This window comes from Tachyglossus aculeatus, chromosome 5 (assembly GCF_015852505.1).
Source record: "Tachyglossus aculeatus isolate mTacAcu1 chromosome 5, mTacAcu1.pri, whole genome shotgun sequence".
Lineage (NCBI taxonomy): Eukaryota > Metazoa > Chordata > Mammalia > Monotremata > Tachyglossidae > Tachyglossus > Tachyglossus aculeatus.
Window position 1 is genome coordinate 22,742,355 of NC_052070.1, and position 26,211 is coordinate 22,768,565.

At 46.0% G+C, this 26,211-nt stretch overlaps 1 protein-coding gene across 5 annotated transcripts in view; it reads left to right on the plus strand.

Annotated features, from left to right (window-relative positions):
• LDLRAD4 (low density lipoprotein receptor class A domain containing 4) overlaps window positions 1-26,211 on the plus strand; it is a 420,524-nt gene that overhangs the window by 107,603 nt on the left and 286,710 nt on the right. Inside the window, exon 1 of one of the 5 annotated variants that reach the window (XM_038746176.1) lies at window positions 19,844-19,868. The exons of the other annotated variants lie outside the window; for them this stretch is intronic. The gene's annotated coding sequence lies outside the window, so the exon portion shown is untranslated. Of the gene's footprint in view, window positions 1-19,843; window positions 19,869-26,211 lie in introns of those variants that run through there. 5 annotated transcript variants of the gene reach the window in all.

Below are 26,211 nucleotides of genomic sequence, written 5' to 3' on the forward strand. Positions count from 1 at the left end.
CTTCTCTCAGGGAACACACCCCAACTGAACCTGAGACCCGATCCCAAAGTGGGGGTGCCTGGAGCCCGGCCTTGCTCCAGAAAACATCCTTGAGAGATAAAATTTGGAGAGTCTGGAGCTGAAACTCTGGGAAATAGAGAAATTCCCTCCCTCTCTGACAGCTTGGGGAGAAGAATAATGGTGAGGGTGCTGGGGGGGTTGGGAGGAGGAGTGTTGGGGTAAGTTACAGCTATTTGAAGTGGAGCTTGGTTATGGAGTTGTTAGGGGGCCCAGCCACAGGCAGGTCCCTGATCTTCAAAGCTGCTTCTGGAATATTCTGGCCCTGGGAGCAACCACCATTAAGGTAGTTGGAGAACTTGCTCTGGGACATCCAAATCAGCAGTGGTAGTATCTGGCCCCCACCCCTCCTCTGTATCTGGACGGTATTGGACAGAAAACTGGCTCTTTCACTGGCACTTTCAGAGCCCTGCTAAAGCCACCTTCCCCCAACTTATCTTGTCTCCTTAGAGGGGAAATCCCTGAAACCTTTTCTCCTCTGGGCCATAGTCAGTCTTAGGAGCAGAGCAATTAAAACATGCATATGTGTGCATTTGTGTGTATATGTGCTCAAATTAATTCAATCATATTTATTGAGTGCTTACTATGTGCAGAGCACTGTACTAAGCACTTGGAAAATACAGTGCATTTGACCTTCCCTCTCAGGTGGCTCTGGGGGACATGCATGGTTTGGGAGCTGGGAACTAAGCCTGAATGGAGGGAATAGGGCCAGGGGAGAGAAGAAGTGACTGGAGGGTGTCCTCCCACTCAAATAATAATAATAATAATGGCATTTATTAAGCGCTTACTATGTGCAAAGCACTGTTCTAAGCACTGGGGAGGTTACAAGGAGATCAGGTTGTCCCACGGGGGGCTCACCGTCCTAGTCCCCATTTTACAGATGAGGTAACTGAGGCACAGAGAAGTGAAGTGACTTGCCCAAAGTCACACAGCTGACACTTGGAGGAGCCGGGATTTGAACCCCTGACCTCTGACTCCAAAGCCCGTGCTCTTTCCACTGAGCCACGCTGCTTCTCAGATCCTTTGAGCTACATCTCTCCCCACCATCAAAGCAATTCCCCAAATCCCCATCATCCAGAATACATTCTCTGATTAATCTGCACCTTCCTGGCCGTACCATTACATTAGTCTCCTTTAGTACTTCTGTCTATGTCTTTACTCATTTATTTATTCTTTTTTAATTAACCTCTAATACCAGTTGTGTCATTCTTTTCCCTCTAGTGCACACTGTATGGAGCTGCCTGTCAATAGATTATAAGATCCTTGAGAGCAGTGACTAAATTTCTATGTCAAATACTCCCAAATGCCTAGTACAGTGCTCTGCTCCCAGGATGTGCTCAGTTCAATGCAAACTGATAGGGATGATGATGATGATGATGGTGGAAGGGTCTGAACAGGAATATCCAGGTTTGTATAAATACAGATTCTGTCTGGTCTGGAGCCTTTGGCTTTCCAAGGTTGCATTTGGAGTCAGGCTGGTTGGGGCAGTGCCTGATCTGGAATCAGCTCAGGTCTGGTTCCATCCCTTTCCATAAATTCTGCTTGGCCCATTTGTCTTCTGGCAGTGCCAGGAGGAGGAAGAGAACCTCTAGGTGACATTCCCTGGTTTCTCCTGGTGGGGTTGTGGAGCTGTCAGGAATGACTATCTCATCTGAGTCCTGGAGAAAGCAGGCTGTTTGGACATGCCCCCTGGCATCTGCTTGGGCTTCCTGGGGCCCACAGTTGTGGATGTGAGGGTGCTGAGCAGCTGCCAGGGCAGCAGATGAGGGGCCCGCTCTCCATGGTGCAGGAGTCCCTCTTACCCTCTCCCTCCCAGAAGCAGCCACATGGGTTCCATCTTCCCGGTCCCTCCGCTCAGGCTTGGAGCCTGCAGAGCCTCCATACACAGACTTGAGCCACAGCTGGGATGCTAACTCCCAGAAGTCCTCGAGCCTTTTGGCAAACACTGTCTTACGCTCCCCCTGAGGATAAGCGAAGACTGGATCCTTAGATGTAGACCCTTGCTGGTTGCAGGTCCCAAAGCATTTCAGTTAGGGGGTGGTTAACTGGAGACCTGACACCTGCCATCAGGCCTGGGTTACTCTGAGATGGAGATGGAAGGGGAAGGAAGACTGTTGATGAGTCAAACTCTCACAGAAGGCTATGGGGTCCTTCAAAATCCAGTTCAGAGCCCACCTCCTTCAAGAAGTCTTCCTTGACTAGGTGGAAGGAGGTTTTGGCTCAAGGGAAGCAGTGTTGCCTAGTGGATAGAGCTTGGGCCCGGGAGTCAGAGGACCTGGGTTCTAATCTCGATTCCACCACTTGCCTTGCCATGGGCAGGTAATGTGTCTGTTCTGTTGTTATAGTGTACTCTCCCCATTGCTTAGTACAGTTCTCTGCACACTGTAAGTGCTAAATAAATATGATTGATTGATTGCCTGCTGTGTGATCTTGGGCAGGACACTTAACTTCTCTGTGCCTCAGTTACCTCATCTGCAAAATGGGGATTAGGACTGTGTCCAACCTGAATAGCTCCTATCTATCCCAGTACTTAGTACACTGCATGGCCTATAGCAAGCACTTTACAAAAAAAAAATGTCCAGACCCACTCCACCTCCTCATGTGCTTTGTGTAGTAGATGACACAGACTGAGCCCCCCAACTAGACTGAGCCCCCTCCTTCCCCTCCCCATCCCCCCAGCCTTACCTCCTTCCCCTCCCCACAGCACCTGTACATATGTTTGTACATATTTATTACTCTATTTCACTTGTACATATTTACTATTCTATTTATTTTATTTTGTTAATATGTTTCGTTTTGTTGTCTGTCTCCCCCTTCTAGACTGTGAGCCCGCTGTTGGGTAGGGACCGTCTCTATATGTTGCCAACTTGTACTTCCCAAGCGCTTAGTACAGTGCTCTGCACACAGTAAGCGCTCAATAAATACGATTGAATGAATGGTCAAGCATCATCCCATTTCCCGCATTATCAATCATCATCAATCGTATTTATTGAGCGCTCACTGTGTGCAGAGCACTGTACTAAGCGCTTGGGAAGTACAAGTTGGTAAAATATAGAGACAGTCCCTACCCAGCAGTGGGCTCACAGTCTAAAAGGGGGAGACAGAGAACAAAACCAAACATACTAACAAAATAAAATAAATAGAATAGATATGTACAAGTAAAATAAATGAATAAATAGAGTAATAAATATGTACAAACATATATACACATATACAGGTGCTATGGGGAAGGGAAGGAGGTAAGATGGGGGGATGGAGAGGGGGACGAGGTGGAGAGGAAGGAAGGGGCTCAGTCTGGGAAGGCCTCCTGGAGGAGGTGAGCTCTCAGTAGGGCCTTGAAGGGAGGAAGAGAGCTAGCTTGGCGGATGGGCAGAGGGAGGGCATTCCAGGCCCGGGGGATGACATGGGCCGGGGGTCGATGGCGGGACAGGAGAGAACGAGGTACGGTGAGGAGATTAGCAGCAGAGGAGTGGAAGGTGCGGGCTGGGCTGTAGAAGGAGAGAAGGGAGGTGAGGTAGGAGGGGGCAAGGTGATGGACAGCCTTGAAGCCCAGGGTGAGGAGTTTCTGCCTGATGCGCAGATTGATTGGTAGCCACTGGAGATTTTTGAGGAGCGGAGTAATATGCCCAGAGCGTTTCTGGACAAAGATAATCCAGGCAGCAGCATGAAGTATGGATTGAAGTGGGGAGAGACACGAGGATGGGAGATCAGAGAGAAGGCTGATGCAGTAGTCTAGACGGGATAGGATGAGAGCTTGAATGAGCAGGGTAGCGGTATGGATGGAGAGGAAAGGACAGATCTTGGCAATGTTGCGGAGCTGAGACCAGCAGGTTTTGGTGACGGCTTGGATGTGAGGGGTGAATGAGAGAGCGGAGTCGAGGATGACACCAAGGTTGTGGGCTTGGGAGACGGGAAGGATGGTAGTGCCGTCAACAGAGATGGGAAAGTCAGGGAGAGGGCAAGGTTTGGGAGGGAAGACAAGGAGTTCAGTCTTCTACATGTTGAGCTTTAGGTGGTGGGCAGACATCCTGATGGAGATGTCCTGAAGGCAGGAGGAGATGCGAGCCTGGAAAGAAGGGGAGAGAGCAGGGGCAGAGATGTAGATTTGGGTGTCATCAGCATAGAGATGATAGTTGAAGCCGTGGGAGTGAATGAGGTCACCAAGGGAGTGCGTGTAGATCGAGAACAGAAGGGGACCAAGCACTGAACCTTGGGGAACCCCCACAGTAAGAGGATGGGATGGGGAGGAGGAGCCTGCAAAAGAGACTGAGAAAGAACAACCGGAGAGATAAGAGGAGAACCAGGAGAGGACGGAGTCTGTGAAGCCAAGGTCAGATAGCATGCTGAGGAGAAGGGGGTGGTCCACAGTGTCGAAGGCAGCTGAGAGGTCGAGGAGGATTAGGACAGAGTGTGAGCCATTGGATTTGGCAAGCAGGAGGTCATTGGTGACCTTTGAGAGGGCAGTTTCCGTGGAATGTAGGGGACGGAAGCCTGACTGGAGGGGGTCAAGGAGAGAGTTGCTGTTGAGGAATTCTAGGCAGCGCGTGTAGACAACTTGTTCAACTCGTTCAAGGCATGAAAATTCCCTCTTGCTCTCCACTCCCAACCCTCCTTCACCCTCTAGACTGTAAACTCATTGTGAGCAGGGATTATATCTATTATAATATATTGTAGTCTCCGAAGCGCATAGTACAGTGCTCTGCACAGAGTAAGTGCTCAATAAATATGACTGACTGATTCCTCACCCTTCACCCTTCTGTGGGTTCCCTTGAGCCCTGTTTTTCAGTGGATTTCCCTACTAGTATTTAACTCTCTTGAGGTTAATGCTTCCTCCCTTGGAGACATTTCAACTTCGAAGACCTTCTAACCTGGGTGTCATTAGTACTCTTAATCTAATGACAAAGAGCAGGGTCTTTGAGTTTTAAGTGCCTCCTAGAGAATAGGCCCCTGCGATAGAACAGGACCAAATGGGTACTGCTTCCTCATTGAAATGAGAGAAGTGAAGCTTTCCACTTTGGCATGGAGTAGTGGAAAGAGCACAGGCCTGGGAATCAAAGGACCTGGGTTCTAACCCTGCCTGTGCCACTTACCTCCTATGTGACCTTGGGCAAGTCACTCATCTTTTCTGTGCCTGTTCTCCCTCCTACTTAGACTGTGAGCCCCTTGTGGAACCTGATTATCTTATATCTACCCCAGCGCTTAATACGGGGCTTGGCACATAGTAAGCACTTACAAATACCATTATTATTATTACTATCATCATCAGAGAAGCAGCATGGCTTAGTGGATAGACCACAGGCCTGGGAGTCAGAAGGACCTGGGTTCTAATCCTGGCTCTGCAAATGTCTGCTGTGAGACCTTGGGCAAGTCATTTTACTTCTCTGGGCCTCAATTACCTAATCTGTAAAAATGGGGATTAAGAGTATAAGCCCCATATGGGACAGGGACTGTATCCAACCTGATTGACTTGTATCTACTCCAGCACTTAGAACAGTCCTTGGCATATCATAAGCAATTAGGAACTACAACAATAATAAGAACAACAATGTTATCATTATTATTATCCAGTGTTCCTCAAGCTCCAGTATATACCTGCCCTCCTAGAGGTACACAGGTACCTGTGAACCCTGTGAAGCCAGATCCATATCTATGTGAGTGGAGAAATTCGGGAACTCAGGAAAATAACAATGCCTTCCCTCTTCCTCCTGCTGAGATTAGGTCAAATGGCTATTGACAGGAACCCCATTAATGAAGCAAGTTTACTCCAACAGTACAGATTTTTAAACTCTGTGGTTTACCCTACCCATAATGTATTTTCATGTCTGTCTCCTCCACTTGATGGGAAGAGCTTTGAGGTCAGGGAGCATAGCTGTATTCTCTCCCAGCTAATTCCTAACTTTTTGTGCTCTTACAAGCACTTAGTAGTGTTCTGCACAGAGTAAGTGCTCAATGAATACCACTGATTGATTGTGCTAGACATCCATGACAACTAGATGTTCTGAGACAAACTATAATAGTATTAATAATAGTATTTATTAAGTGCTTAAACTGAGTGCATAGCAACGTACTAAGCCCTGGGAGAAAATAAACAATAGGGATTGCAGGGGACTTCAGTCATTCAAATCAGCCTGTAGAATTGTGAAAGATTAGTTATGGTGCTGACAAGTCCAAGTGCTTTGCACACAGTAAGTACTCAATAAATTCCGTTGATTGATTGGTAAACTGAGGGGCTTAGAATGAGGAGATGGACCATTCCCATTACAGTTTATCTGTCTGTTACAGTGACTCTTCTTTCATCATGGTATCTGCAGTACCTTGGGTGGAAATTGTATGCTAGGGACAATGGCTTCTGATGAATGAATTTGCCAACGTACTGGGCCAGGTCTATTAAGAAGAGAACTGAGTAAATTCAGTGAACCAAAATGAGTTTGGGTGGAAAGGACAATTCTGTGCATCTGACTTCCCTTTGCCTGTTCTTCTTCCAAGCAACTACTTGCCCTGGGTGCTTATAAAGTCAGTAAGCGGCCAGTTCATTTTCTACCATTGTGAACTCAACCAATTTAGCTACCCGCTTCTTATCTAGCACAACAGGCCTGACTGGTTCTTGAAGACAGCTTTTATTTCCTCTCCATAAAGTTATAAGACTTCACATGAAGGGGAAGATTTATATCACCAAAATTTCCTGTCATTGTTAACATTGACTTACTTATTTCTGGGCAGTTATTCCTTGGTTTGGGTTTGTGAATGTTTTTTGCCTTAATACAAAGTTGTGAAGAGACTTTGAAAAGTTTGAATTATCTTTCCTCAGTGTTCCTTCACCTTGTCTCTTCACATGTCAAATCTTGCTTTTTGCCACATTTTGAGAATTCTCTCGGCCTTCTCCTACCCATCACCCCTCCACCTGCTACTTTCTTCTGGTCTTGCCCGTTACATTCAATAGCTGCCACAGGGATGAAATTGAAATGGTAATGCCTCCAAAAAGGGGACATTAAAATTAAATGTAAAAGATTTAGAACAAGATCTGTTTCCTATGTGAAGTGTGGAAGGCAGAGGTGCCATTCCCTATCAGGGATTCCCAGAATCGGTTCTGTGTTGAGATCAAGAGTCCAGAACCAGTGGTTTCATCGTACACAGTTTCCTGAAAAGGAACAAGAAGGAATAACGAGCACTAGGGAAAGCATCATTCTTGTTAGCAGCTGCTGGCGATGGGCTCAGATTTGGGGCAACCTGGCAGAATCGGTGGACTTGATGTATGTTCCCAAGGAAAACCATCACCTTCGTTTCTATTCTGGATTCTGTGTCAGACCAGACACGCTTTTGCTCCAATTGGGAAAGGGTTTGGCTCTGTTCATGACCGGCCCAGTTATTGTACATGTCCTCTTGCTTGGCAGTTTCCCCCTTCCTCTGCCCTGGAGCCTGGGTGCTAGCAGTGCCCCAGAGGAGGGCCAATTGTGACTGTCTTCCCCCTCCTCCTGAAGTCTCTGCACACTGGCTGCTCTCCAAGGTTACCAGTGGTCTTTTTGGGAGTGGTGGTGTGGGAAGGCTTGCTGCCATCTCCCCTCCCCGATTTGGGACCCTCTGGAAGGTGGTGGGAGGAGCAGGGAGTAAAAGGATGCCAGGGACTATGAGTGGAGATTCCAGAGATGGGTCTCCCATTGCTGCTGCCAGTGACAGGGTGGAGGGAGGCAACAGAGACTGAGGGGAGAGATTGAAGAGCAGAAATTCAGATTTTTAAATTCCTAAATCTGGGCTATCCCTGCTAAACTGGCTGCATGATCATATTCCCACAATAATATCTTCTTGCCTGGTGTGGCAGGTGATTTTAACTAGCCTCCATTCTTCTCTTCCTAAGGCGGTTTTGGGTGAGTTTTTGTTGTGAGTGAATTTAAAGCCTTAAATAGGGCATATCTTCTATAACTTTTTGTCTGGATGCATCAACATCGCAAATAATATTTATGGTGGGATGGCTGAATGAAAAGCATTGGCTTGGGTGCTTGGGGGAGTGCAACAGAAACAGGACAAACAATCCGTGCCCTCCAGAAGCTTTCAGTCTAATTGGAGATAAGGCACAGTTTACAAATAGAGGGGGTGGGTGGAGGGAGGATAAAAACCGGGAGTGTTTTTTCCCCTTGAGCTTTTTTCTTGAGGCTTGGATTTAAAAGGACAACTTGGGTTCTTTAATCTGGTCAGAAACAAATCCAGTCAACTTCAGGGTGATGGCTGCTGTCCTGAATAGATTAATGAAATGGCTAATATACTACTGCAGAAGAAGGCTTTTTTTTAAATTTGTTAAGTGCTTACTATGTGCCAGGCACTAGAATCCAAGTCCTCAGCCTCTCAAGTCCTTTTTTTTCCCACTAGGCCAAGCTTTTTCTCCAAGTCTTATGCTAATAATAATAATAAGAAGAATGATGGTATTTGTTAAGCGCTAACTATATGCAAAGTACTGTTCTAAGTGCTGGGGAGGTTACAAGGTGATCAGGTTGTCCCATGGGGGGCTCACGCTTTTAATCCCCATTTTACAGATGAGGTAACTGAGGCACAGAGAAGTGAAGTGACTTGCCCAAAGTCATACAGCTGACAGTTGGCGGAGCCAGGATTTAAATCCATGACCTCTGACTCCAAAGCCTTTGCTCTTTCCACTGGGCCGTGCTGCTTGTTCTAGGAATTTTGAAAATTTAAGCATTTATATTTTGAACTAAGAGGAAGATAGCGGCTTTTGCTTTCAATGGCTTGGGTGACACTATTTGTTTCAGTAATGAACAAGAGTTCTGCCTCCGAGGAGGAGGAAAAATTAATTGCCATGGGATCCGATATCCTGGGAAAGGTATCAGGTGTATGTAGGAGAGAGTTTGCTGCGTAGGTTTTATCCTTGTACTTCTTCAGTCTATGACAGACAGCTCCATGTCGTATGTCTTTTCGTTGTTTATAGTCATTAATAATAATAATAATGGCATTTATTAAGCACTTACTATGTGCAAAGCACTGTTCTAAGTGCTGGGGAGGTTACAAAGTGATCCGGTTGTCCCACAGGGGGCTCACAGTCTTCATCCCCATTTTACAGATGAGGTAACTGAGGCCCAGAGAAGTGAAGTGACTTGCCCAAAGTCACACAGCTAATTGGCAGAGCCGGGATTCAAACCCATGACCTCTGACTCCAAAGCCTGGGCTCTTTTCCACTGAGCCACGCTGCTTCTCAATCCAAAAGGAATGTACAAATCCAAAAGGAATGACATGTACAAATTAATCCAAAAGGAATGATACTCCTTCAAAACCCATGACTGAATCAAATCATCAGTTGGATTTAGCACCCAATCAATCAATCAATTGTATTTATCGAGGGCTTACTGTGTGCAGAGCACTGGACTAATGCTTGGGAGAGTACAACATAGCAATATAACAGAGTTGGTAGACACCTTCCCTGCCCACAAAGACCTTACAGTCTACAGGGAGAGACAGACGTTAATAGAAATAAATACATTATGGATATGTACCTAAGTACAGAGGGAGGGATGAATAAAGGGAGCAAATCAGGGTGACACAGAAAGGAATGGGAAAAGAGGAAATGAGGGCTCAGGGAAGGTCTCTTGAAGATGTGTCATCAATAAGGCTTTGAATTTAGGGAGATAGATGAATAATAATTATGGTACTTAAGTGCTTACTATGTGCCAAGCATTGTTCTAAGCTCTGGGGTACGTACAAGTTAATCAGGTGGGACACAGTTCCTATCCCACATGCGGCTTACACTCAATCCCCATTTTCCAGATGAGGTAGCTGAGGCCCAGAGAAGTTAAGTGACTTGCCCAAGGTCACACAGCAGACTTGAGAAGTAGTTGGGATTAGAACTCTTCCCTCATCCCCAGCACTTATGTACATTTCTGTAACTTTATTTTTACTGATGTCTGTCTCCCCGCCTCTAGACTGTAAGCTCACTGTGGGCAGGGAATGTCAGTGTTTACTGTTGTGTTGTATTTTCCCAAGCACTTAGTCAGTGCTCTGCACACAGCAAGTGCTTAACAAATACAATTGAATGAATGAATGTATGAATGAACCTAGGTCCTTCTGACGTCAGGCCCTTGCTCTATGTTCTAAACGGCCTGCTTCTCTGTGAGATCAGGTACAGTGAGTAGATTGGCACCAGAGGAGTGAAGTGTGAGGGCTGAGTTGTAGTAGGAGAGTAGACCGAGAAGCAGCGTGGCTCAGTGGAAAGAGCCCGGGCTTTGGAGTCAGATTTCATGGGTTCAAATCCCGGCTTTGCCAATTGTCAGCTGTGTGACTTTGGGCAAGTCACTTAACTTCTCTGTGCCTCAGTGTCCTCATCTGTAAAATGGGGATTAAGACTGTGAGCCCCCTGTGGAACAACCTGATCATCTTGTATTTTCCCCAGTGCTTAGAACAGTGCTTTGCACATAGCACTAAATAAATGCCATCACCATCAGAGAGGTGAGGTAGGAGGGGGCAAAGTGATAGAGTGCTTTAAAGCTGATGGTAAGGAGTGTCTGTTCGATGCCGAGGTGGATGGGCAATCACTGGAGGTTCTTGAGGAATGTGGAAACATGTCCAAGACTGAACTCCTTGTCTTCCCTCCCAAACCCTGCCCTCTCCCTGACTTTCCCATCTCTGTTGACGGCACTACCATCCTTCCCGTCTCACAAGCCCACAACCTTGGTGTCATCCTCGACTCCGCTCTCTCATTCACCCCTCACATCCAAGCCGTCACCAAAACCTGCTGGTCTCAGTTCCACAACATTGCCAAGATCCACTCTTTCCTCTCCATCCGTACTGCTACCCTGCTCATTCAAGCTCTCATCCTATCCTGTCTGGACTACTGCATCAGCCTTCTCCCTGATCTCCCATCCTCGTGTCTCTCCCCACTTCAATCCATACTTCATGCTGGTGCCCGGATTGTCTATGTCCAGAAACACTCTGGGCATGTTACTCCCTTCCTCAAGAATCTCCAGTGGTTACCAATCAATCTGCGCATCAGGCAGAAACTCCTCACCCTGGGCTTCAAGGCTCTTCATCACCTCGCCCCCTCCTACCTCACCTCCCTTCTCTCCTTCTACAGCCCAGTCCGCACCCTCCGCTCCTCTGTCGCTAATCTCCTCATCGTGCCTCGTTCTTTCCTGTCCCGCCATCGACCCCGGCCCACGTCATCCCCCGGGGCCTGGAATGGCCTCCCTCTGCCCATCCGCCAAGCTAGCTCTCTTCCTCCCTTCAAGGCCCTACTGAGAGCTCACCTCCTCCAGGAGGCCTTCCCAGACTAAGCCCCTTTCTTCCTCTCCCCCTCGTCCCCCTCTCCATCCCCCCATCTTACCTCCTTCCCTTCCTCACAGCACCTGTATATATGCATATATGTTTGTACATATTTATTACTCTATTTATTTATTTATTTTACTTGTATATATCTATTCTATTTTATTTTGTTAGTATGCTTGGTTTTGTTCTCTGTCTACCCCTTTTAGACTGTGAGTCCACTGTTGGGCAGGGACTCTCTCTATATGTTGCCAACTTGTACTTCCCAAGTGCTTAGTACAGTGCTCTGCACACAGTAAGTGCTCAATAAATGTGATTGATTGATTGATTGACAGTGTTTTTGTAGACAAATGATTCAGGCAGCAGAGTGAAGTATGGACAGGAGTTGGGAGAGACAGGACGAAGGGAGGTCATCAAGGAGGCTGGTACAATAATAAAGGCAGGATAGGACAAGTGCTTGGGTTAACACGATAGCAGTTTGGAGAGAGAGGAAAGGGTGGATTTTAGCAATCAATCAATCAATCGTATTTATTGAGCGCTTACTATGTGCAGAGCACTGTACTAAGCGCTGGGGAAGTACAAATTGGCATCACATAGAGACAGTCCCTACCCAACAGTGGGCTCACAGTCTAAAAGGGGGAGACAGAGAACAGAACCAAACATACCAACAAAATAAAATAAGTAGGATAGAAATGTACAAGTAAAATAAATAAATAAATAAATAAATAAATAGAGTAATAAATATGTGCAACCGTATATACATATATACAGGTGCTGTGGGGAAGGGAAGGAGGTAAGACGGGGGGATGGAGAGGGGGACGAGGGGGAGAGGAAAGAAGGGGCTCAGTCTGGGAAGGCCTCCTGGAGGAGGTGAGCTCTCAGCAGGGCCTTGAAGGGAGGAAGAGAGCTAGCTTGGCGGATGGGCAGAGGGAGGGCATTCCAGGCCCGGGGGATGACGTGGGCCGGGGGTCGATGGCGGGACAGGCGAGAGCGAGGTACAGTGAGGAGATTAGTGGTGGAGGAGCAGAGGGTGCGGGCTGGGCAGTAGAAGGAGAGAAGGGAGGTGAGGTAGGAGGGGGCGAGGTGATGGAGAGCCTTGAAGCCCAGGGTGAGGAGTTTCTGCCTGATGCGCAGATTGATCGGTAGCCATTGGAGGTTTTTGAGGAGGGGAGTAATATGTCCAGAGCATTTCTGGACAAAGATAATCCGGGCAGCAGCATGAAGTATGGATTGAAGTGGAGAGAGACACGAGGATGGGAGATCAGAGAGAAGGCTAGTGCAGTAGTCCAGATGGGATAGGATGAGAGCTTGAATTAGCAGGGTAGCGGTTTGGATGGAGAGGAAAGGGCGGATCTTGGCAATGTTGCGGAGCTGAGACCGGCAGGTTTTGGTGACGGCTTGGATGTGAGGGGTGAATGAGAGAGCGGAGTCGAGGATGACACCAAGGATGCAGGCTTGTGAGACGGGAAGGATGGTAGTGCCGTCAACAGAGATGGGAAAGTCAGGGAGAGGGCAGGGTTTGGGAGGGAAGACAAGGAGCTCAGTCTTCGACATGTTGAGCTTTAGGTGGCGGGCGGACATCCAGATGGAGATGTCCTGAAGGCAGGAGGAGATGCGAGCCTGGAGGGAGGGGGAGAGAGCAGGGGCAGCAATGTTGTTAAGGTTGAACCAACAGGATTTTAAACGGACAGAATTTAGTGATAATAATGATGATGACTGTGGTATTTGTTAAGCACTTACTGTGTGCCAGGCACACAGTACTGTGTGCCAGGCTGGGATGGATGCAAGCAAATCCGGTTGGACACAGTCCCTGTCCCACATAATAATAATAATGATGATGGCATTTGTTAAGCGCTTACTATGTGTTGAGCTTACTATGTATGAGCTTACACTGTTCAAAGTGCTGGAGGGGGATACAAGGTGATCAGGTTGTCCCACGTGGGGCTCATAGTCTTAATCCCCATTTTACAGATGAGTTAACTGAGGCACAGAGAAGTTAAGTGATTTGCCCAAGGTCACACAGCTGATAATTGGTGGAGTCAGGATTTGAACCCATGACCTCTGACTCCCAAGCCCATGCTTTTTCCATTGAGCCATGCTGAGGTTCATATTCTCAATCCCCATTTTACAGATTAGGTAGCTGAGGCACAGAGGAGTGAAGTGACTTGCCCAAGGACACACAGCTGAGGTGTGGTGGAATCAGGATTAGAACCCATGATCTTCCAACTCCTAGGCCCGTGCTCTATGGTTTGAATGAGAGAGATGAGTTGAGAATAATGCCAAGGGCTTGCGAGGCAGGAAGGATGGTGGTGCTGTCTAAATTGATGGAAAATCAGTGGGAGGACAGGGTTGAGTGGGAATATGAGGAGTTCTGTTTTTGGAAATGTTAAGCTTGAAATGTCGGTGGGACATCCAGGTAGAGGTGTCTTGAAGGAAGGAGGAAATGCAAGACTTCAGGGAATGAGAGAGATCAAGGTTGGAGATGTAGACTTGGAAATCATCCCCATAAAGGTGGTAGTTAAATTGTGGGAGCTAATGAATTCTCCAAGTGAGTGGGTGTATATGGAGAATAGAAGGAGATCCAGAATTTATCACTGAGGGACTCTGACAATTAGGAGGTAGGAGGCAGAGGAAAAGCCTGTAAAAGAGACTGACACTGAATGGCCAGAGAGATAGGAGGAGAACCAGGAGAGAACAGTGTCAGTGAAACTGAGGTGGGATAATGTTTCCCAGAGAAGGGGGTGGTCGACAGCGTCAAAGGAAGCAGCGTGGCTCAATGGAAAGAGCTCGGGCTTTGGAGCCAGAGGTCATGGGCTCTAATCCCGGCTCCGCCACTTGTCAGCTGTGTGACCTTGGGCAAGTCACTTAACTTCTCTGTGCCTCAGTTACCTCATCTGTAAAATGGGGATTAAGACTGTGAGCCCCACGTGGGACATCCTGATCACCTTGTATCCCCCCCGCAGCGCTTAGAACAGTGCTTCACACATAGTAAGTGCTTAACAAATGCCATCATCATCATCATTATTATTATTATTAAAGGAAGCTGAGAGGCCGAGGAAGATCAGTATGGTGTAGAGGCCATTGGATTTGTCAAGAAAGAGATCATTTGGGACTTTGAGAGGGTGGTTTCTGTGGAGTGAAGGGGATGGAAGCCAGATTGGAGAGGGTCAAGGAGATAATTGGAGGAGTGGATTTTGTGAGTCCGAGGAAGATTAGGATGGTGCAGAGGCTGTTGGATTTGTCAGGAAGGCGATCATTTGTGACCTCTGAGAGAGTACTGCCTGTGGAGTGAAGGGGATGGAAGCCAGATCGGAGGGGGTCAAGGAGAGAATTGGAGGAGTGGATTTTGAGACAGTGCATGTAAGATGACTCGCTCAAGGAGTTTGTAGAGGAATGGTAGGATGGAGGGGGAATGATTGGAGGAGGGGGGATAATTGGAGGGAGATGTGGGGTCAAGAGAGGGTTTTTTTAGATAGGTGAGGCTGAACATTTTTGAAGCCGTGGGGAAGAAGCCATCGGAGATCAAAAAGTTGAAGATGGTGGTCAAGTAGGGGAGACTGTCGATAAATAAGGATTTTAATCCTATTAGCTTTGGGTGAGACCATGCCTATCTGATACATGTCAGGCTCCATATGAATATTAATAACAAACAAAATATTGCCATAGTGAGTTTTTTATGTAACGTGTAGATCCTTAATATGTAGATAACAGCACTATCTCTCTGTCTAGATTTTTGCCCTCTGCGTATTTCAAGACAAAACTACTATATGTAGAAATATGATTGTCAGAACAGATGTGTATGTCCAGCAGTCCTGGCTACAGAACCACAGTGTGGTTGGGTACTTGTCTTTCAGGCTTATTATGATGCTTTAGTTTGCTGCTGGTGCTTGAAAGGTGGTTAAAATCAGCTGTAGGTTGTCTTTTGCATGTGTTCTTCAAGGCACAGTCTAATTTTGATGCCTAGGGAAGCAGTGTGGCTAGTGGAAAGAGCACAGACCTGGAGTTACAGGGCCTGGTTTTTAATCTCAGCTCTGCCACTTTCCTGCTCAGTGACGCTGGGCAAATCATTTCTATGTTCCTTAGTTTTCTCATCTGGAAAATGGAGATTCAATATCTGTTTTCCCTCCTACTTAGACTGTGAGCCTATGTGGGATAGGGACTGTGTCTGACCCGGTGATCTTAACCATAATGCTTGGTGCTTGGCATATAGTAAGCACCTAACAAATTCCACATTTATTCCTATTGATCAAGTTCAATTTCTGTCTAGAATCAGTCATACATCCATTGTTGGGTAGGGACCGTCTCTATATGTTGCCAACTTGTACTTCCCAAGTGCTTAGTACAGTGCTCTGCACACAGTAAGTGCTCAATAAATACGATTGAATGAATGAATAAATGGAATTTTGTAGGGGTAATGATGGAATTATTTTAGACTGAGCACAGTAAGAATTAACTGGTCCTGAGAGATTTTCTTTGTTACCAAATCTCAGTTCTTACTTAAAATAACCAAGGCACCTTTATAGTTAGTGAAAATACGAACTAAAGAACAAAACAAGTGCTTAGCCCACTCATGTGAAGAGCTTTGTCTCATCATCTTGCCACTTGGGGTTGTAATTGGCGGGGAGGCGGGGAGGGAGACAAACATTTGTCATGATGGATTTGAGCAGTGATTTAACAGTGGACCATTTTACTAAAATCCAAAGCAAAACCTCTGTCGGTATGGAGAATGCGGGTTCCACTCTACTGATTGCTCGTTCCCATCCTGAGGGAGGATGAGAATTACAGATCCAGGGAACAAAGACGATAGTCTGTGCATGGGGCAGGGCTGGTTAAGGAAGAGTTGACTTCTAACTCTCAGTCCATCAGTCATATTTATAGAGCAGCTACCATGCTAAGCACTTGGAAGAGATCGATATAGGTTAAAGATCTGATCTCTGCCCTCAAGGAGTTTACAGTCAAATGCTCTTGTCCAGTGCTGGTACCTGTCCAAAGCCAAGAATGATGCCAGTTGTGCAATCTGTCTATTTCTTAAGGGCCTTAATGGGATCCAGTTTAATTATTGGAGGTATTGGTAATTGCCATGAGCTGAGAAGCAGCATGGCTTAGTGGAAAGAGCATGGACTTGGGAGTCCGGGGATCTGGGTTCTAATCCCAGCTCTGCCACGTCTGCTGTGTGTTTTGGGGCAAGTTACTTATCAATCAATCAATCAATCATATTTATTGAGCACTTACTATGTGCAGAGCACTGTACTAAGTGCTTGGGAAGTACAAATTGGCATCACATAGAGACAGTCCCTACCCGACAGTGGGCTCACAGTCTAAAAGGGGGAGAATCCCTTATCCTATCTATGCCTCGGTTACTTCATCTGTAAAATGGTGATTAAATTCTACTCCCTCCTACTTAGACTGTGAGCCCAATGTGGGATGGTGACTGTGTCCTGGAAAATGCTGAGCTGTGCCTATTAAAACAGAGAAGGTTTAGCTTGGGACTGTGTTCTCCTACTGGCCCCTGGATAGTCTGGAGTCTCTGATTTACAGCTAACATTTGGGGATGCAAATGCGGTCCTGCCCCATTTTCTGGCCACTCTCCCAACCTGCTGGGACTCTGGGGAGTACCCTGAAGTCAGCCTGGGTGACGCAAGGTGGAGGCGTTGCTGCAATCTGTGTTCCTGTGTTGGACTCTGAGGTGTGACCACTAATGGTCTGGATCCAAGAGTGTTGGTTTTCCCATGAGGCTGTGGTCCCCACGTAGTGGTTACAGAGAAGCAGCATGGCTCAGTGGAAAGATCACAGGCTTTGGAGTCAGAGGTCATGGGTTCAAATCCTGACTCTGCCACTTGTCAGCTGTGTGACTTTGGGCAAGTCACTTAACTTCTTTGTGCCTCAGTTACCTCATCTGTAAAATGGGGATTAAGACTGTGAGCCCCCCGTGGGACAACCTGATCACCTTGTAGCCTCCCCAGCTCTTAGAACAGTGCTTTGCACATAGTAAGTGCTTAATAGATGCCATTATTATTATTATTATTATTAGAATGAGATTGGCCCCAGAAGACCTGGGGAAAAACTCAAACTTGTTTTGTAAAAAATCACTTCCTAGAAGCATGCTTTCCCTGAACAGACTGGTCTAGGGTCATGGAGGGAAGAAGGGAGGTGGCAAGTATTTTGATAACGTATTAAGGGAGGAGGTAGAAGGCACAGGTGGAGGGAGTTGATTTTGAGAGGAAGCAGGAGATCTTCTCTTGAGATACTGCTGGGAAGGATGAGAAAATGAAACAGAGGGCAGAAGGAAGGAGCACCTGGAGAGGAGCATGGGAGATTTTAGAGAGATCACTTCTGGTAGTTTCAATTTTATTGATAAAGTACATAGACAAATCATTTTTTTAGTAGATAGAGCATCGGCCTGGGAGTCTGAAGGACCTGGGTTCTAATCCCAGCTCTACCGCTTGTCTTCTGTGTGACTTAGGACAAGTCATTTAACTTCCCTATGCCTCAGTTACCTCATTTGTAAAATAGGGATTGAGACTGAGAGCCCTATGTGGGATAGGGACTGTGTCCAACCTGATTAGCTTGTGTCCAGCCCTGGCACATAGTAAGCACTTAACAAGTACAATAAAAAAGCACTTTTCTAAGCACTGGGTTTCATACAAATTAGGTCAGGCAGGGTCCGTATACCACAAGGGGCTCACAGTCTATATAGGAGGGAGAATAGGTACTGAATCTACAGTTGAGGAACTGAGGCACAGAGAAATTGTGACTTGCCCAAGGTCACCAGCAAATGAGTGTTAGAAGCGGAATTAGAACCCAGGTCATCTGAGTTCCAGCTCTGTGTTTTTTCGTCTAGTCCACACTGCTGTCCACTAACTGTTTAGAGGGAGGACAGGAAGACAGAAGGTTTGAGGAAGGAGTTAAAAGTTTGAATAGTCGGCATAGGCAATGTTCATGAGAGTCAATAAGGATGGAGAAATAATGTTGCTGGGTGAAGGAGAGGGCAGAGTTAAAGCGGTTGAAGATGAATTTGTAATTATGCGGTCAGGCTGATGTCTAGATTTCTGCCAGCAGCATTCTGCAGATCATGCTTGGGAGCAGAGAAAACATTCTGTGGAGTTGATCCAGGGTTGTAGGATAGTAGTATGAGATTGGTGGAGAGATTGGTGGGAGAGGGAGTTGAATTTAGTGGAGAGGGTATCAATTTGTATGTGACAAGAGAAAGTAGTTAGCTTATGGAAACTAAATGGATCATGATGAATATTAGATGGGATCAAAAGATTGGAGGTTTCTGTAGGGGAACAGGACAGATTTGCGTGGAGGGAATGTATGGGAGAGAAGGCAGGTGAGCAGGCTGTGGTTAGATAGAGGTATTTCAGAGTTGGCAAGGGGAGAGATTGTACAGTGACTAGAGATGATGAGATCATGTGTGTGTCTACGTTGGTGAGTGGATGAGATGGAATGGAACAGGAGATCAGTGGAAGTGGGCAGTGAAAGGGCTGTCGGGAATATTCACAGCGGGTTTCTGTGTTTGCCTGGTATTTCCCAAGCCCTTGGCGTCTCCGGCACACTTCTGAACTACTGTGTGGTTTTAAGTGGAGACAATGGCTGAAACAGTTAAAGATTGAATTGTGGAAGTTTATATTTTTCTTTTGGAGGGTGGCAAAAAAACCAATAATTAGAGATGACACTGGAATCCTTCCTCCTCTTCCTCTCTCAGGATTCATTGGACCTTTCCTTTTTTTTTAACCTTACTATCTTGGCAGATAAACCAAATTTATCACATCTGGCAGCTTGCTTTCAGCTTCTCCGTTAATGTTTTACAATGTCTTCGACAGTGGTTGTGTTGTAGCCATTCTTTAGATTCCTAGAGTTCTACCTTCTGCCTCGTCCGGGGAAGGTGCCCTCTTCCTGCCATGTCAAATTCACACTCCCGTTTGACTCAAGGGAGCCCCTGCTAGGGTCCTGAGGAGGAAAGGAAGAAATCTCCATTGTCGGCCAGACTTAGGAGCCTGAAGCAGTTACTCCAGGGTGGACTTGAGGCTGTAAACATGGCCCACAACACCTGGTGTGGCACCTGGCAGAAGAATCTCGATGCTCGAATTCATGCTTGGCTTTAGAGTTGTGGTTGTGTGTTTGAGTGCTGCTGAATTGTGTAAAGGTTACACGACTGCGTGTGTGTTTACTCTGTTCAGATAAGGTTCCGGGAAAAATGGAGCCAGTATAAGCCAAGTTCTCTGTCTTTGCATTTCTGTGAAAAACATCGATCAGTTCCTGGAGCCTGCCGGTCACTCTCCCTGCTGTCCGGGGTTGGGCAGAATGTGGAAGTATCCACAGTCGGGGTGGAGGGTCAGGGAATTGACAAGAAGCCCAAGCCAAAGTCACAGGCCGCCCAACCAGTGACTGGATGGGGTTGGGTGATTTTCATTTTTAGCAGAGCAGAGAGGGAGGGAAGAGAGTTGCTTCAAAGCAGTTATTTTAGTTAGGTTTTTGACCTTCCAAAAGACCAAAAAGTGAATCTGGAGCATTTCTCTTCAGAGGGAGAGTCTTTTACAGCATTGAGGAAGTAGGTAAGGTTTGGTGTCCCATTAATAGTATTAGCTGTCCGCTTTGGTTGGGTAGACTGGGGGTCTGGTTCATCCTGTGGGGATGGGAGTGGAGGAGGAGGAGGGTGCAGATGGTCGGGCTTGTATTTGTTCTAAAAAGCAATTTCCAGTTCCATGCAAATTCACTTCCACAGGCCATGTAGGCATGTTGTCCTTTTGAGGCTATTTGAGAGTGGAAAGTAGAGTTCTCCAACTCTATTTTTGCCTTTACATAACTCTTTTTTGAGGACTAATTACATGCCCCTTTTAGAGTGGTATGAAAAATTAGCATATGAGTTCATATAAAATTGCAGGCCGCAGATTAGAAGCAATGCCACAGTGGATGTTATCGTCTCTTTTGCTGTCAGTGAGTTGAAAATTTAATTTTGAAATAAAGATCGGAAAAAATTCAAAGCTTGACTTCCCTGCCTATTTCTGTACGTGCAACTAGGAAAGGTTGCCTTGTATGAATTCTGAAATATCTGTTATTGACTTCCATCAGAGACTTTCAGTGGTGTAGATCTATTGTATTTCCTTCTATATGGAAAAAACCCACTGAAATGAAATAAAGGCATTTTACTGTCTTCACAAGATCAGTTCAGAATGGGGTTCCCAAGAACGCTGATAATTCTGACCTTGCTGTTCAACATGTGTGTGCCCTCATTATGATACAATTTCAGCATTAATACAACTGAGGATCAAGGTGTGGTTTTAATCACATTTTATTCAATGAAGGTGAAGGACTAATAAACGCAGACCTCTTTACATTTAATGTACAAAGCAAATGTACTCTCATTACATTTCCACTATTCCCGGGCTAGACGTCGTTCTGGAATTGGTAAAATGCAATTTGGCGTGAAGGTAGGGGGATGGTCCAAATGAGCTCCCTTGTGGTTCTAGGAGAACTCAGTGATTTTTCAGAATTGTAGTGCACCTTGGTTTGGACAGATCCATAGAATTCATGTACACTTTGAAACAGCTGGAATCTGCCATCCACCCCCTAAGGGTGTGCAGAAGTTTTCATAAATATATTTTCATTGGCCTTAGCAGAAGCCACCAAGATGAGGCAAATGCATTTTCCTAGTTTCTTGAATTCTTGGACAGTGTCCTTCCTTGCTCCCTTGAATAGAGAGCAGAACTGGTCTCGGTCACACTCGCAGCCTGATTTGACACTTTGAGAACCAACATGAACAAAAGTCTCACTTCTCCCACAATGTTGAGAAGGGTTTGGCAGGGTGGCAGAGGGCCAGGCAGGTGATCTGTGCCCTTTCTTGCTTTGGCCTGTTCTTCGTTTATCCAGGCCTCTGAGCCATCCAATCTGACAGGTGTATTGCGTGGGTGAGTTCACCCTACCCATTTTGGTCATGATTTAGAGATTCCCCCACCTCCCTCTCATCTGGGTCAGTGGTCTTTCCTGATCCCCTTATCTGTAGCACTCCCTACACTGAAAACCCTCCTAAAATTCCACCTCCTCCTCCAACAAGCGTTCTCTAATAAATTTCCCCACACCCTGAGCCATATCATTCTTCAGCCATCTCAAGCACTTATGAACTTATTTATATACTTACATGTTCTCTGCTTAGAGAAGAAGCGAGGCCAGAGGGTTAGAGCTCAGGTCTGGGAGTCTAAGGACCTCGGTTCTAATCATGGCTCTGCCACTTTCCTCCTATGTGACCTTAGGCAAGTCACTTTACTTCTCAGGGCCTCAGTTCCATCATTTGCAAAATGGAGATTGAAAACCTGCTCTTCCTCATATTTTGACTGGGAACCCCATATGGGACCTCATGATCTTGTATCTGCCCCAGCACTTAGTGCAGTGCTTGGCACACAGTAAGTGCGTAACAAATACCTCCATTATTATGCCACTGCCCCCCGGAATTCATAATAATAATGATAGTATTTGTTAAGTACTTACTATGTGCCAAACACTGTTCTAAGCACTGACACTGTTCATGTGTAATTGTTCACTCAACTACTTATTTTGGCCACACTAGTTGCAAATATTTTAATGATTCTCTTCCCCATCAGACCGTAAGCTTGTCATGGGCAGGGAATAGGTCACTTTGTTATTCTGTACTTCCCAAGTACCTAGTATAGTGCCCCGCACCAAATGGGTTTAGTGAATGCCACCACTACTAGTAGTTTCCAAGTTTCTTGGCCACTCAAGCTTCAGGGGCAATCTCTTTATTGAATTGTTCTCTTCCAAGCAGTTGGTACAGTGCTCTGCACAAGTAAATGCTCAACAAATACCAGCGATTGAATGATTCCTTTGATGGGGACTGATTTGGAGAAAGTCAGTGTGAGTCACCCATTTTTCTGAATAATAAAGGACCATTCATGGGTTGTGATTGAACTCTTTCAGGGTGTCCCTGGAATCCCTATACCAGGGCAAATCACTGAGCCTTACCCAGGCCTAGTCCAGCCCTGTTATTATAATAATGGCATTTATTAAGTGCTTACTATGTGCAAAGCACTGTTCTAAGCGCTGGGGAGGTTACAAGGTGATCAGGTTGTCCCACGGGAGGCTCACAGTCTTAACCCCCATTTGATGAGGGAACTGAGGCACAGAGAAGTTAAGTGACTTGCCCAAGGTCACACAGCTGACAATTGGCAGAGCCAGGATTTGAACCCATGATCTCTGGCTCCAAAGCCCATGCTCTTTCCACTGAGCCACGCTGCTTCTCTTATGCCTGGAGCAGACTGTGAGAGGGCATGGCCTTGCCCTCCAGTGACTTGGCTTGTGCCAATGTTGGGGATAGACTCATCTGCATCAGCCCAGTTAGGGCTGGAGATTTTTGGTTGAAATTTACATCCCTGTGGCCTAGGGTATTCCCTTCTTTGCTCTGTAGGGTGTGTCCTGGGCCACATTGCCTACCAAAGTGGCTTTTCCACTAGTGAGGATGAAAAATATGGCCTAGTGGCTAGAACACAGGCCTGGGAGTCAGAAAGACCTGGGTTCTAATCCTGGCTCTGCCACCTATCTGCTGTGTGATCTTGGGCAAGTCATTTCATTTCTCTATGCCTCAGTTCCCTCATCTGTAAAATGTGGATTAAGACTGTGAGCCCCACGTGGAACAAGAACTGTGTCCAACTTGATTAGCTTGTACCTACCACAGTGCTTAGAACAGTGTTTGACACATAATAATTGCTTAGCAAATACCATCATCATCATCTTCTAAAACACCAGAACAGCACCACTAAATGGACTGGAGAGTATTTGGCAGCAGGCATGTTTAATTTGGCTCCCATCCTTGCGGGCAGGGAACGTGTCTACCAACTCAATTATATTGTACTCTTCCAAGTCCTTTGTACAGTTCTCTGAACACAATATGAGCTCAATAAATGTCATTGATTGATTGATTGATTGATTTGGAAGCCTGCTGGGTCTATTTTTTCCCTTCGATCAGAGCACTCATTTTCCACTCTCTGGGCCCTTTTGATATTGTGTTCCATTTTCAGTGCTGCCTGGACATCTCTCAGTGTGCAAGTATGTTTCTGATCTCCAGTTCCTGAAATTTTCCATCTTGTTTTATTGGGCTGACCTGGTCCCAGGTCTCAGAAGCTGCATTGATTCAGCTTCAACTCTTCCCAGTAGAAGAGGGGTCCTGAGGGTCATCATCTGGGATCCCTAGCCCAGTGAAATGAAGAGGAAAACAGAGGAGTGATAACAAAATTACAACTGGATCCTGCCCAGTGGCCTCATTTCTGACCTGTGGCCATTGGAATTTGCCTGCAGATTTTTCAGGTTTCCTTTCCAACCAAGCAGGCATAAAAGGCTGAGGCGCAGTTGGAAATTGATGAATTTTATTTTGGGCCTCCTTCCACCTTCGAGATCTTATGAGACTGCAAATCTCGAGTCCTGATGGAGTGGGAAGGGAACAGGAGTTGTAGCTGTGGGGATGGGTGATGGGAAAGACAAGAGAATTTGCTTTCAACTGCTGCCAGACTACTAGCCTGGTTGGATGAGCTTTGACTCTAACACTAAACCCCACCCAGACAGTAGCCCTTTTCAGATTTGCATTCTTCTAAGACCATTTTGGGTTTCTCCACCTTTTCTCTTTGTGCATAACAGAAGAAATATTCTCATCCCTGGGGAAGTAAGAGGGGAAGTCACGTACTTGGCAGAGGGAAAGGGAGTGGAATTGGTTGGTTTGCTTACAACACGGGGGTTGTTTCCCTGAAGAATACCATGTTTCAGAATGCCTGTGTGGTAGTACTCAAGCCTTAATAGATGCCACGTGGTTGTGCAAAGTTATTTCTTCTGATACTGCATTGCATTGTGTTGCACTGTGTTGCTTCACATACCTGTAGTTTATTGTAGTAGGTCTCTCCCATTGGATTACAAGCCCCTTGATGGCAGGAATCAGATCTATAAGTCACTATTATACTCTCCCAAGAGCTCAGTACTACAGTGCTCAGCACAGAGTAATCACTCAATAGATAATATTGATTGACCAATTGATTGTGTCCAGAGAGTTGCTCATTGTGAGAAGAATATTCCCAATTTTTCAAAAGTGCTCTCCTAGCCGTGGAAATGCGATTTCTAGAAAAATCGACTGTGCCTCCGGAGAATAGATTGCCAAACACTCTCCCCCATCTGGCACCCATTTACGATAATGTAAACAATAAAAGCCAGCTGAAGGGTAAACAGGAATTGTATCCATTTCGGACCATTTTCTGGGACTTTGGGATACCTGAGGTGGGCAGGAGAGTTATGGAATTTGTTCCCTTTGGAAGTTGTGCAGACAGAAGATATAGGTTCAGGTGGGATTTGGATAAACTCATGGACAATAATAGGTGTATAATAGGCTATTAAAGAGAAAGCAAGAAACTTTAGGAGGCTTAAGTGGTGTTCATAGTCATGGTTCATCCACTATCAGCTATCAGAGACAAAAATTAAGGATGCTTTAAGGTTCATCCTTAGTTATGAGAATGAATATCAAGGAGGGCAGCCATTGCCCTATCCTTCAAGCTTTATTGAGGCCAATTCTGAATATTGGAGGTGGAATCCTGGAATCCTGAGTTGGATGGGCTACTGGTCTGACCCAGTTTGGCATCTCTTTTGCTGTCATGTGTTTATCCCTCACTGCATCCAGTGCTTTCATTAAGAACCTATATTTCCTTTCTGCCCTGATACTCAGTTCTTAGCAGAAATGAAGTTGCTGTAATTCTCTGGACATGAAGTAAAAGCAGTCATAATAGCATTTAAGGAGCACACCCGCTGGGTACAGTGCACCATACTAAGCATTTGGGAAGTAAAAATAAAAAAGTGGCACATTTCCAGATCTCATGGAGCTTACACTTGAATGGAGGGGGCAGACATTGTTATAATTATTATTATTATTGTGATTTTTTTAAGCTCCTACTATGTGCCAGGCACTGTACTAAGCATTGGGGTAGATACAAGATAATCGAGTTGGACCCAATTGCTGTCTCACATAGGGCTCACAGTCTTAATCCCCATTTTACAGATGAGGAAACTGAGTCACAGAGAAGTTAAATGACTTGCCCAAGGTCCCCCAGCAGACGAGTAGTGGAGCTGCGATTAGAACCCAGGTCCTTTTGACTCCCAGGTTCATGCTCTATCAACAAGGCCACATTGCTTCTCAACATAAAAATAATTACAGAGTAATGAAAATGAACAAATGACATCACAGTTGAATAAACATATACACATAAATGCTGAAGGTGGGGGTATGGACAAGAATCTAAATGCAAGAGACGGCTGGTGTGTTTATATTGCACGGGGTGCCAGGGATTAGTTGGGAAAGGCCTGTTGGAGGAGGTGGTATTTGAGGAGGGCTTTGGCTATGGGGAAGGACTAGAGTTAATCAGAATTGGTGGGGAGGGAGTCCCAGGCTGGAGGAGCAGGAAGAACAAAGGATCAGGGGCAGGAGAAGAGTTATTAGTATTAGAAATCAGTGGCATTTACTGAGCACTTACCACATGCCTGAGCACTGTACGAAGTGCTTGGGAAAGTACAGTACAGTAGGGCTGGTAGGTGTGATTCATTCATTCATTCAATTGTATTTATTGAGCGCTTACTGTGTGCAGAGCACTGTACTAAGCGCTTGCGAAGTACAAGTTGGCGACATATAGAGATGGTCCCTACCCAACAACGGGCTCACAGTCTAGCAGGGGATCTCTGTTCTCTGATCTCTGCTCTCAAGGTGCTAACAGGAATGAAGATTGCCAGGTGGAGAGTAGCAAGATCCTTAAAAGCATACTTACTCTGTTCTACTCTACCAAGTCTTAGTAGAGTGCTCTGAACTCCACCCTCAGTAAATACCATTGATTAATTGGCTGGGAGGGGAGGCAGCTTGGCCTA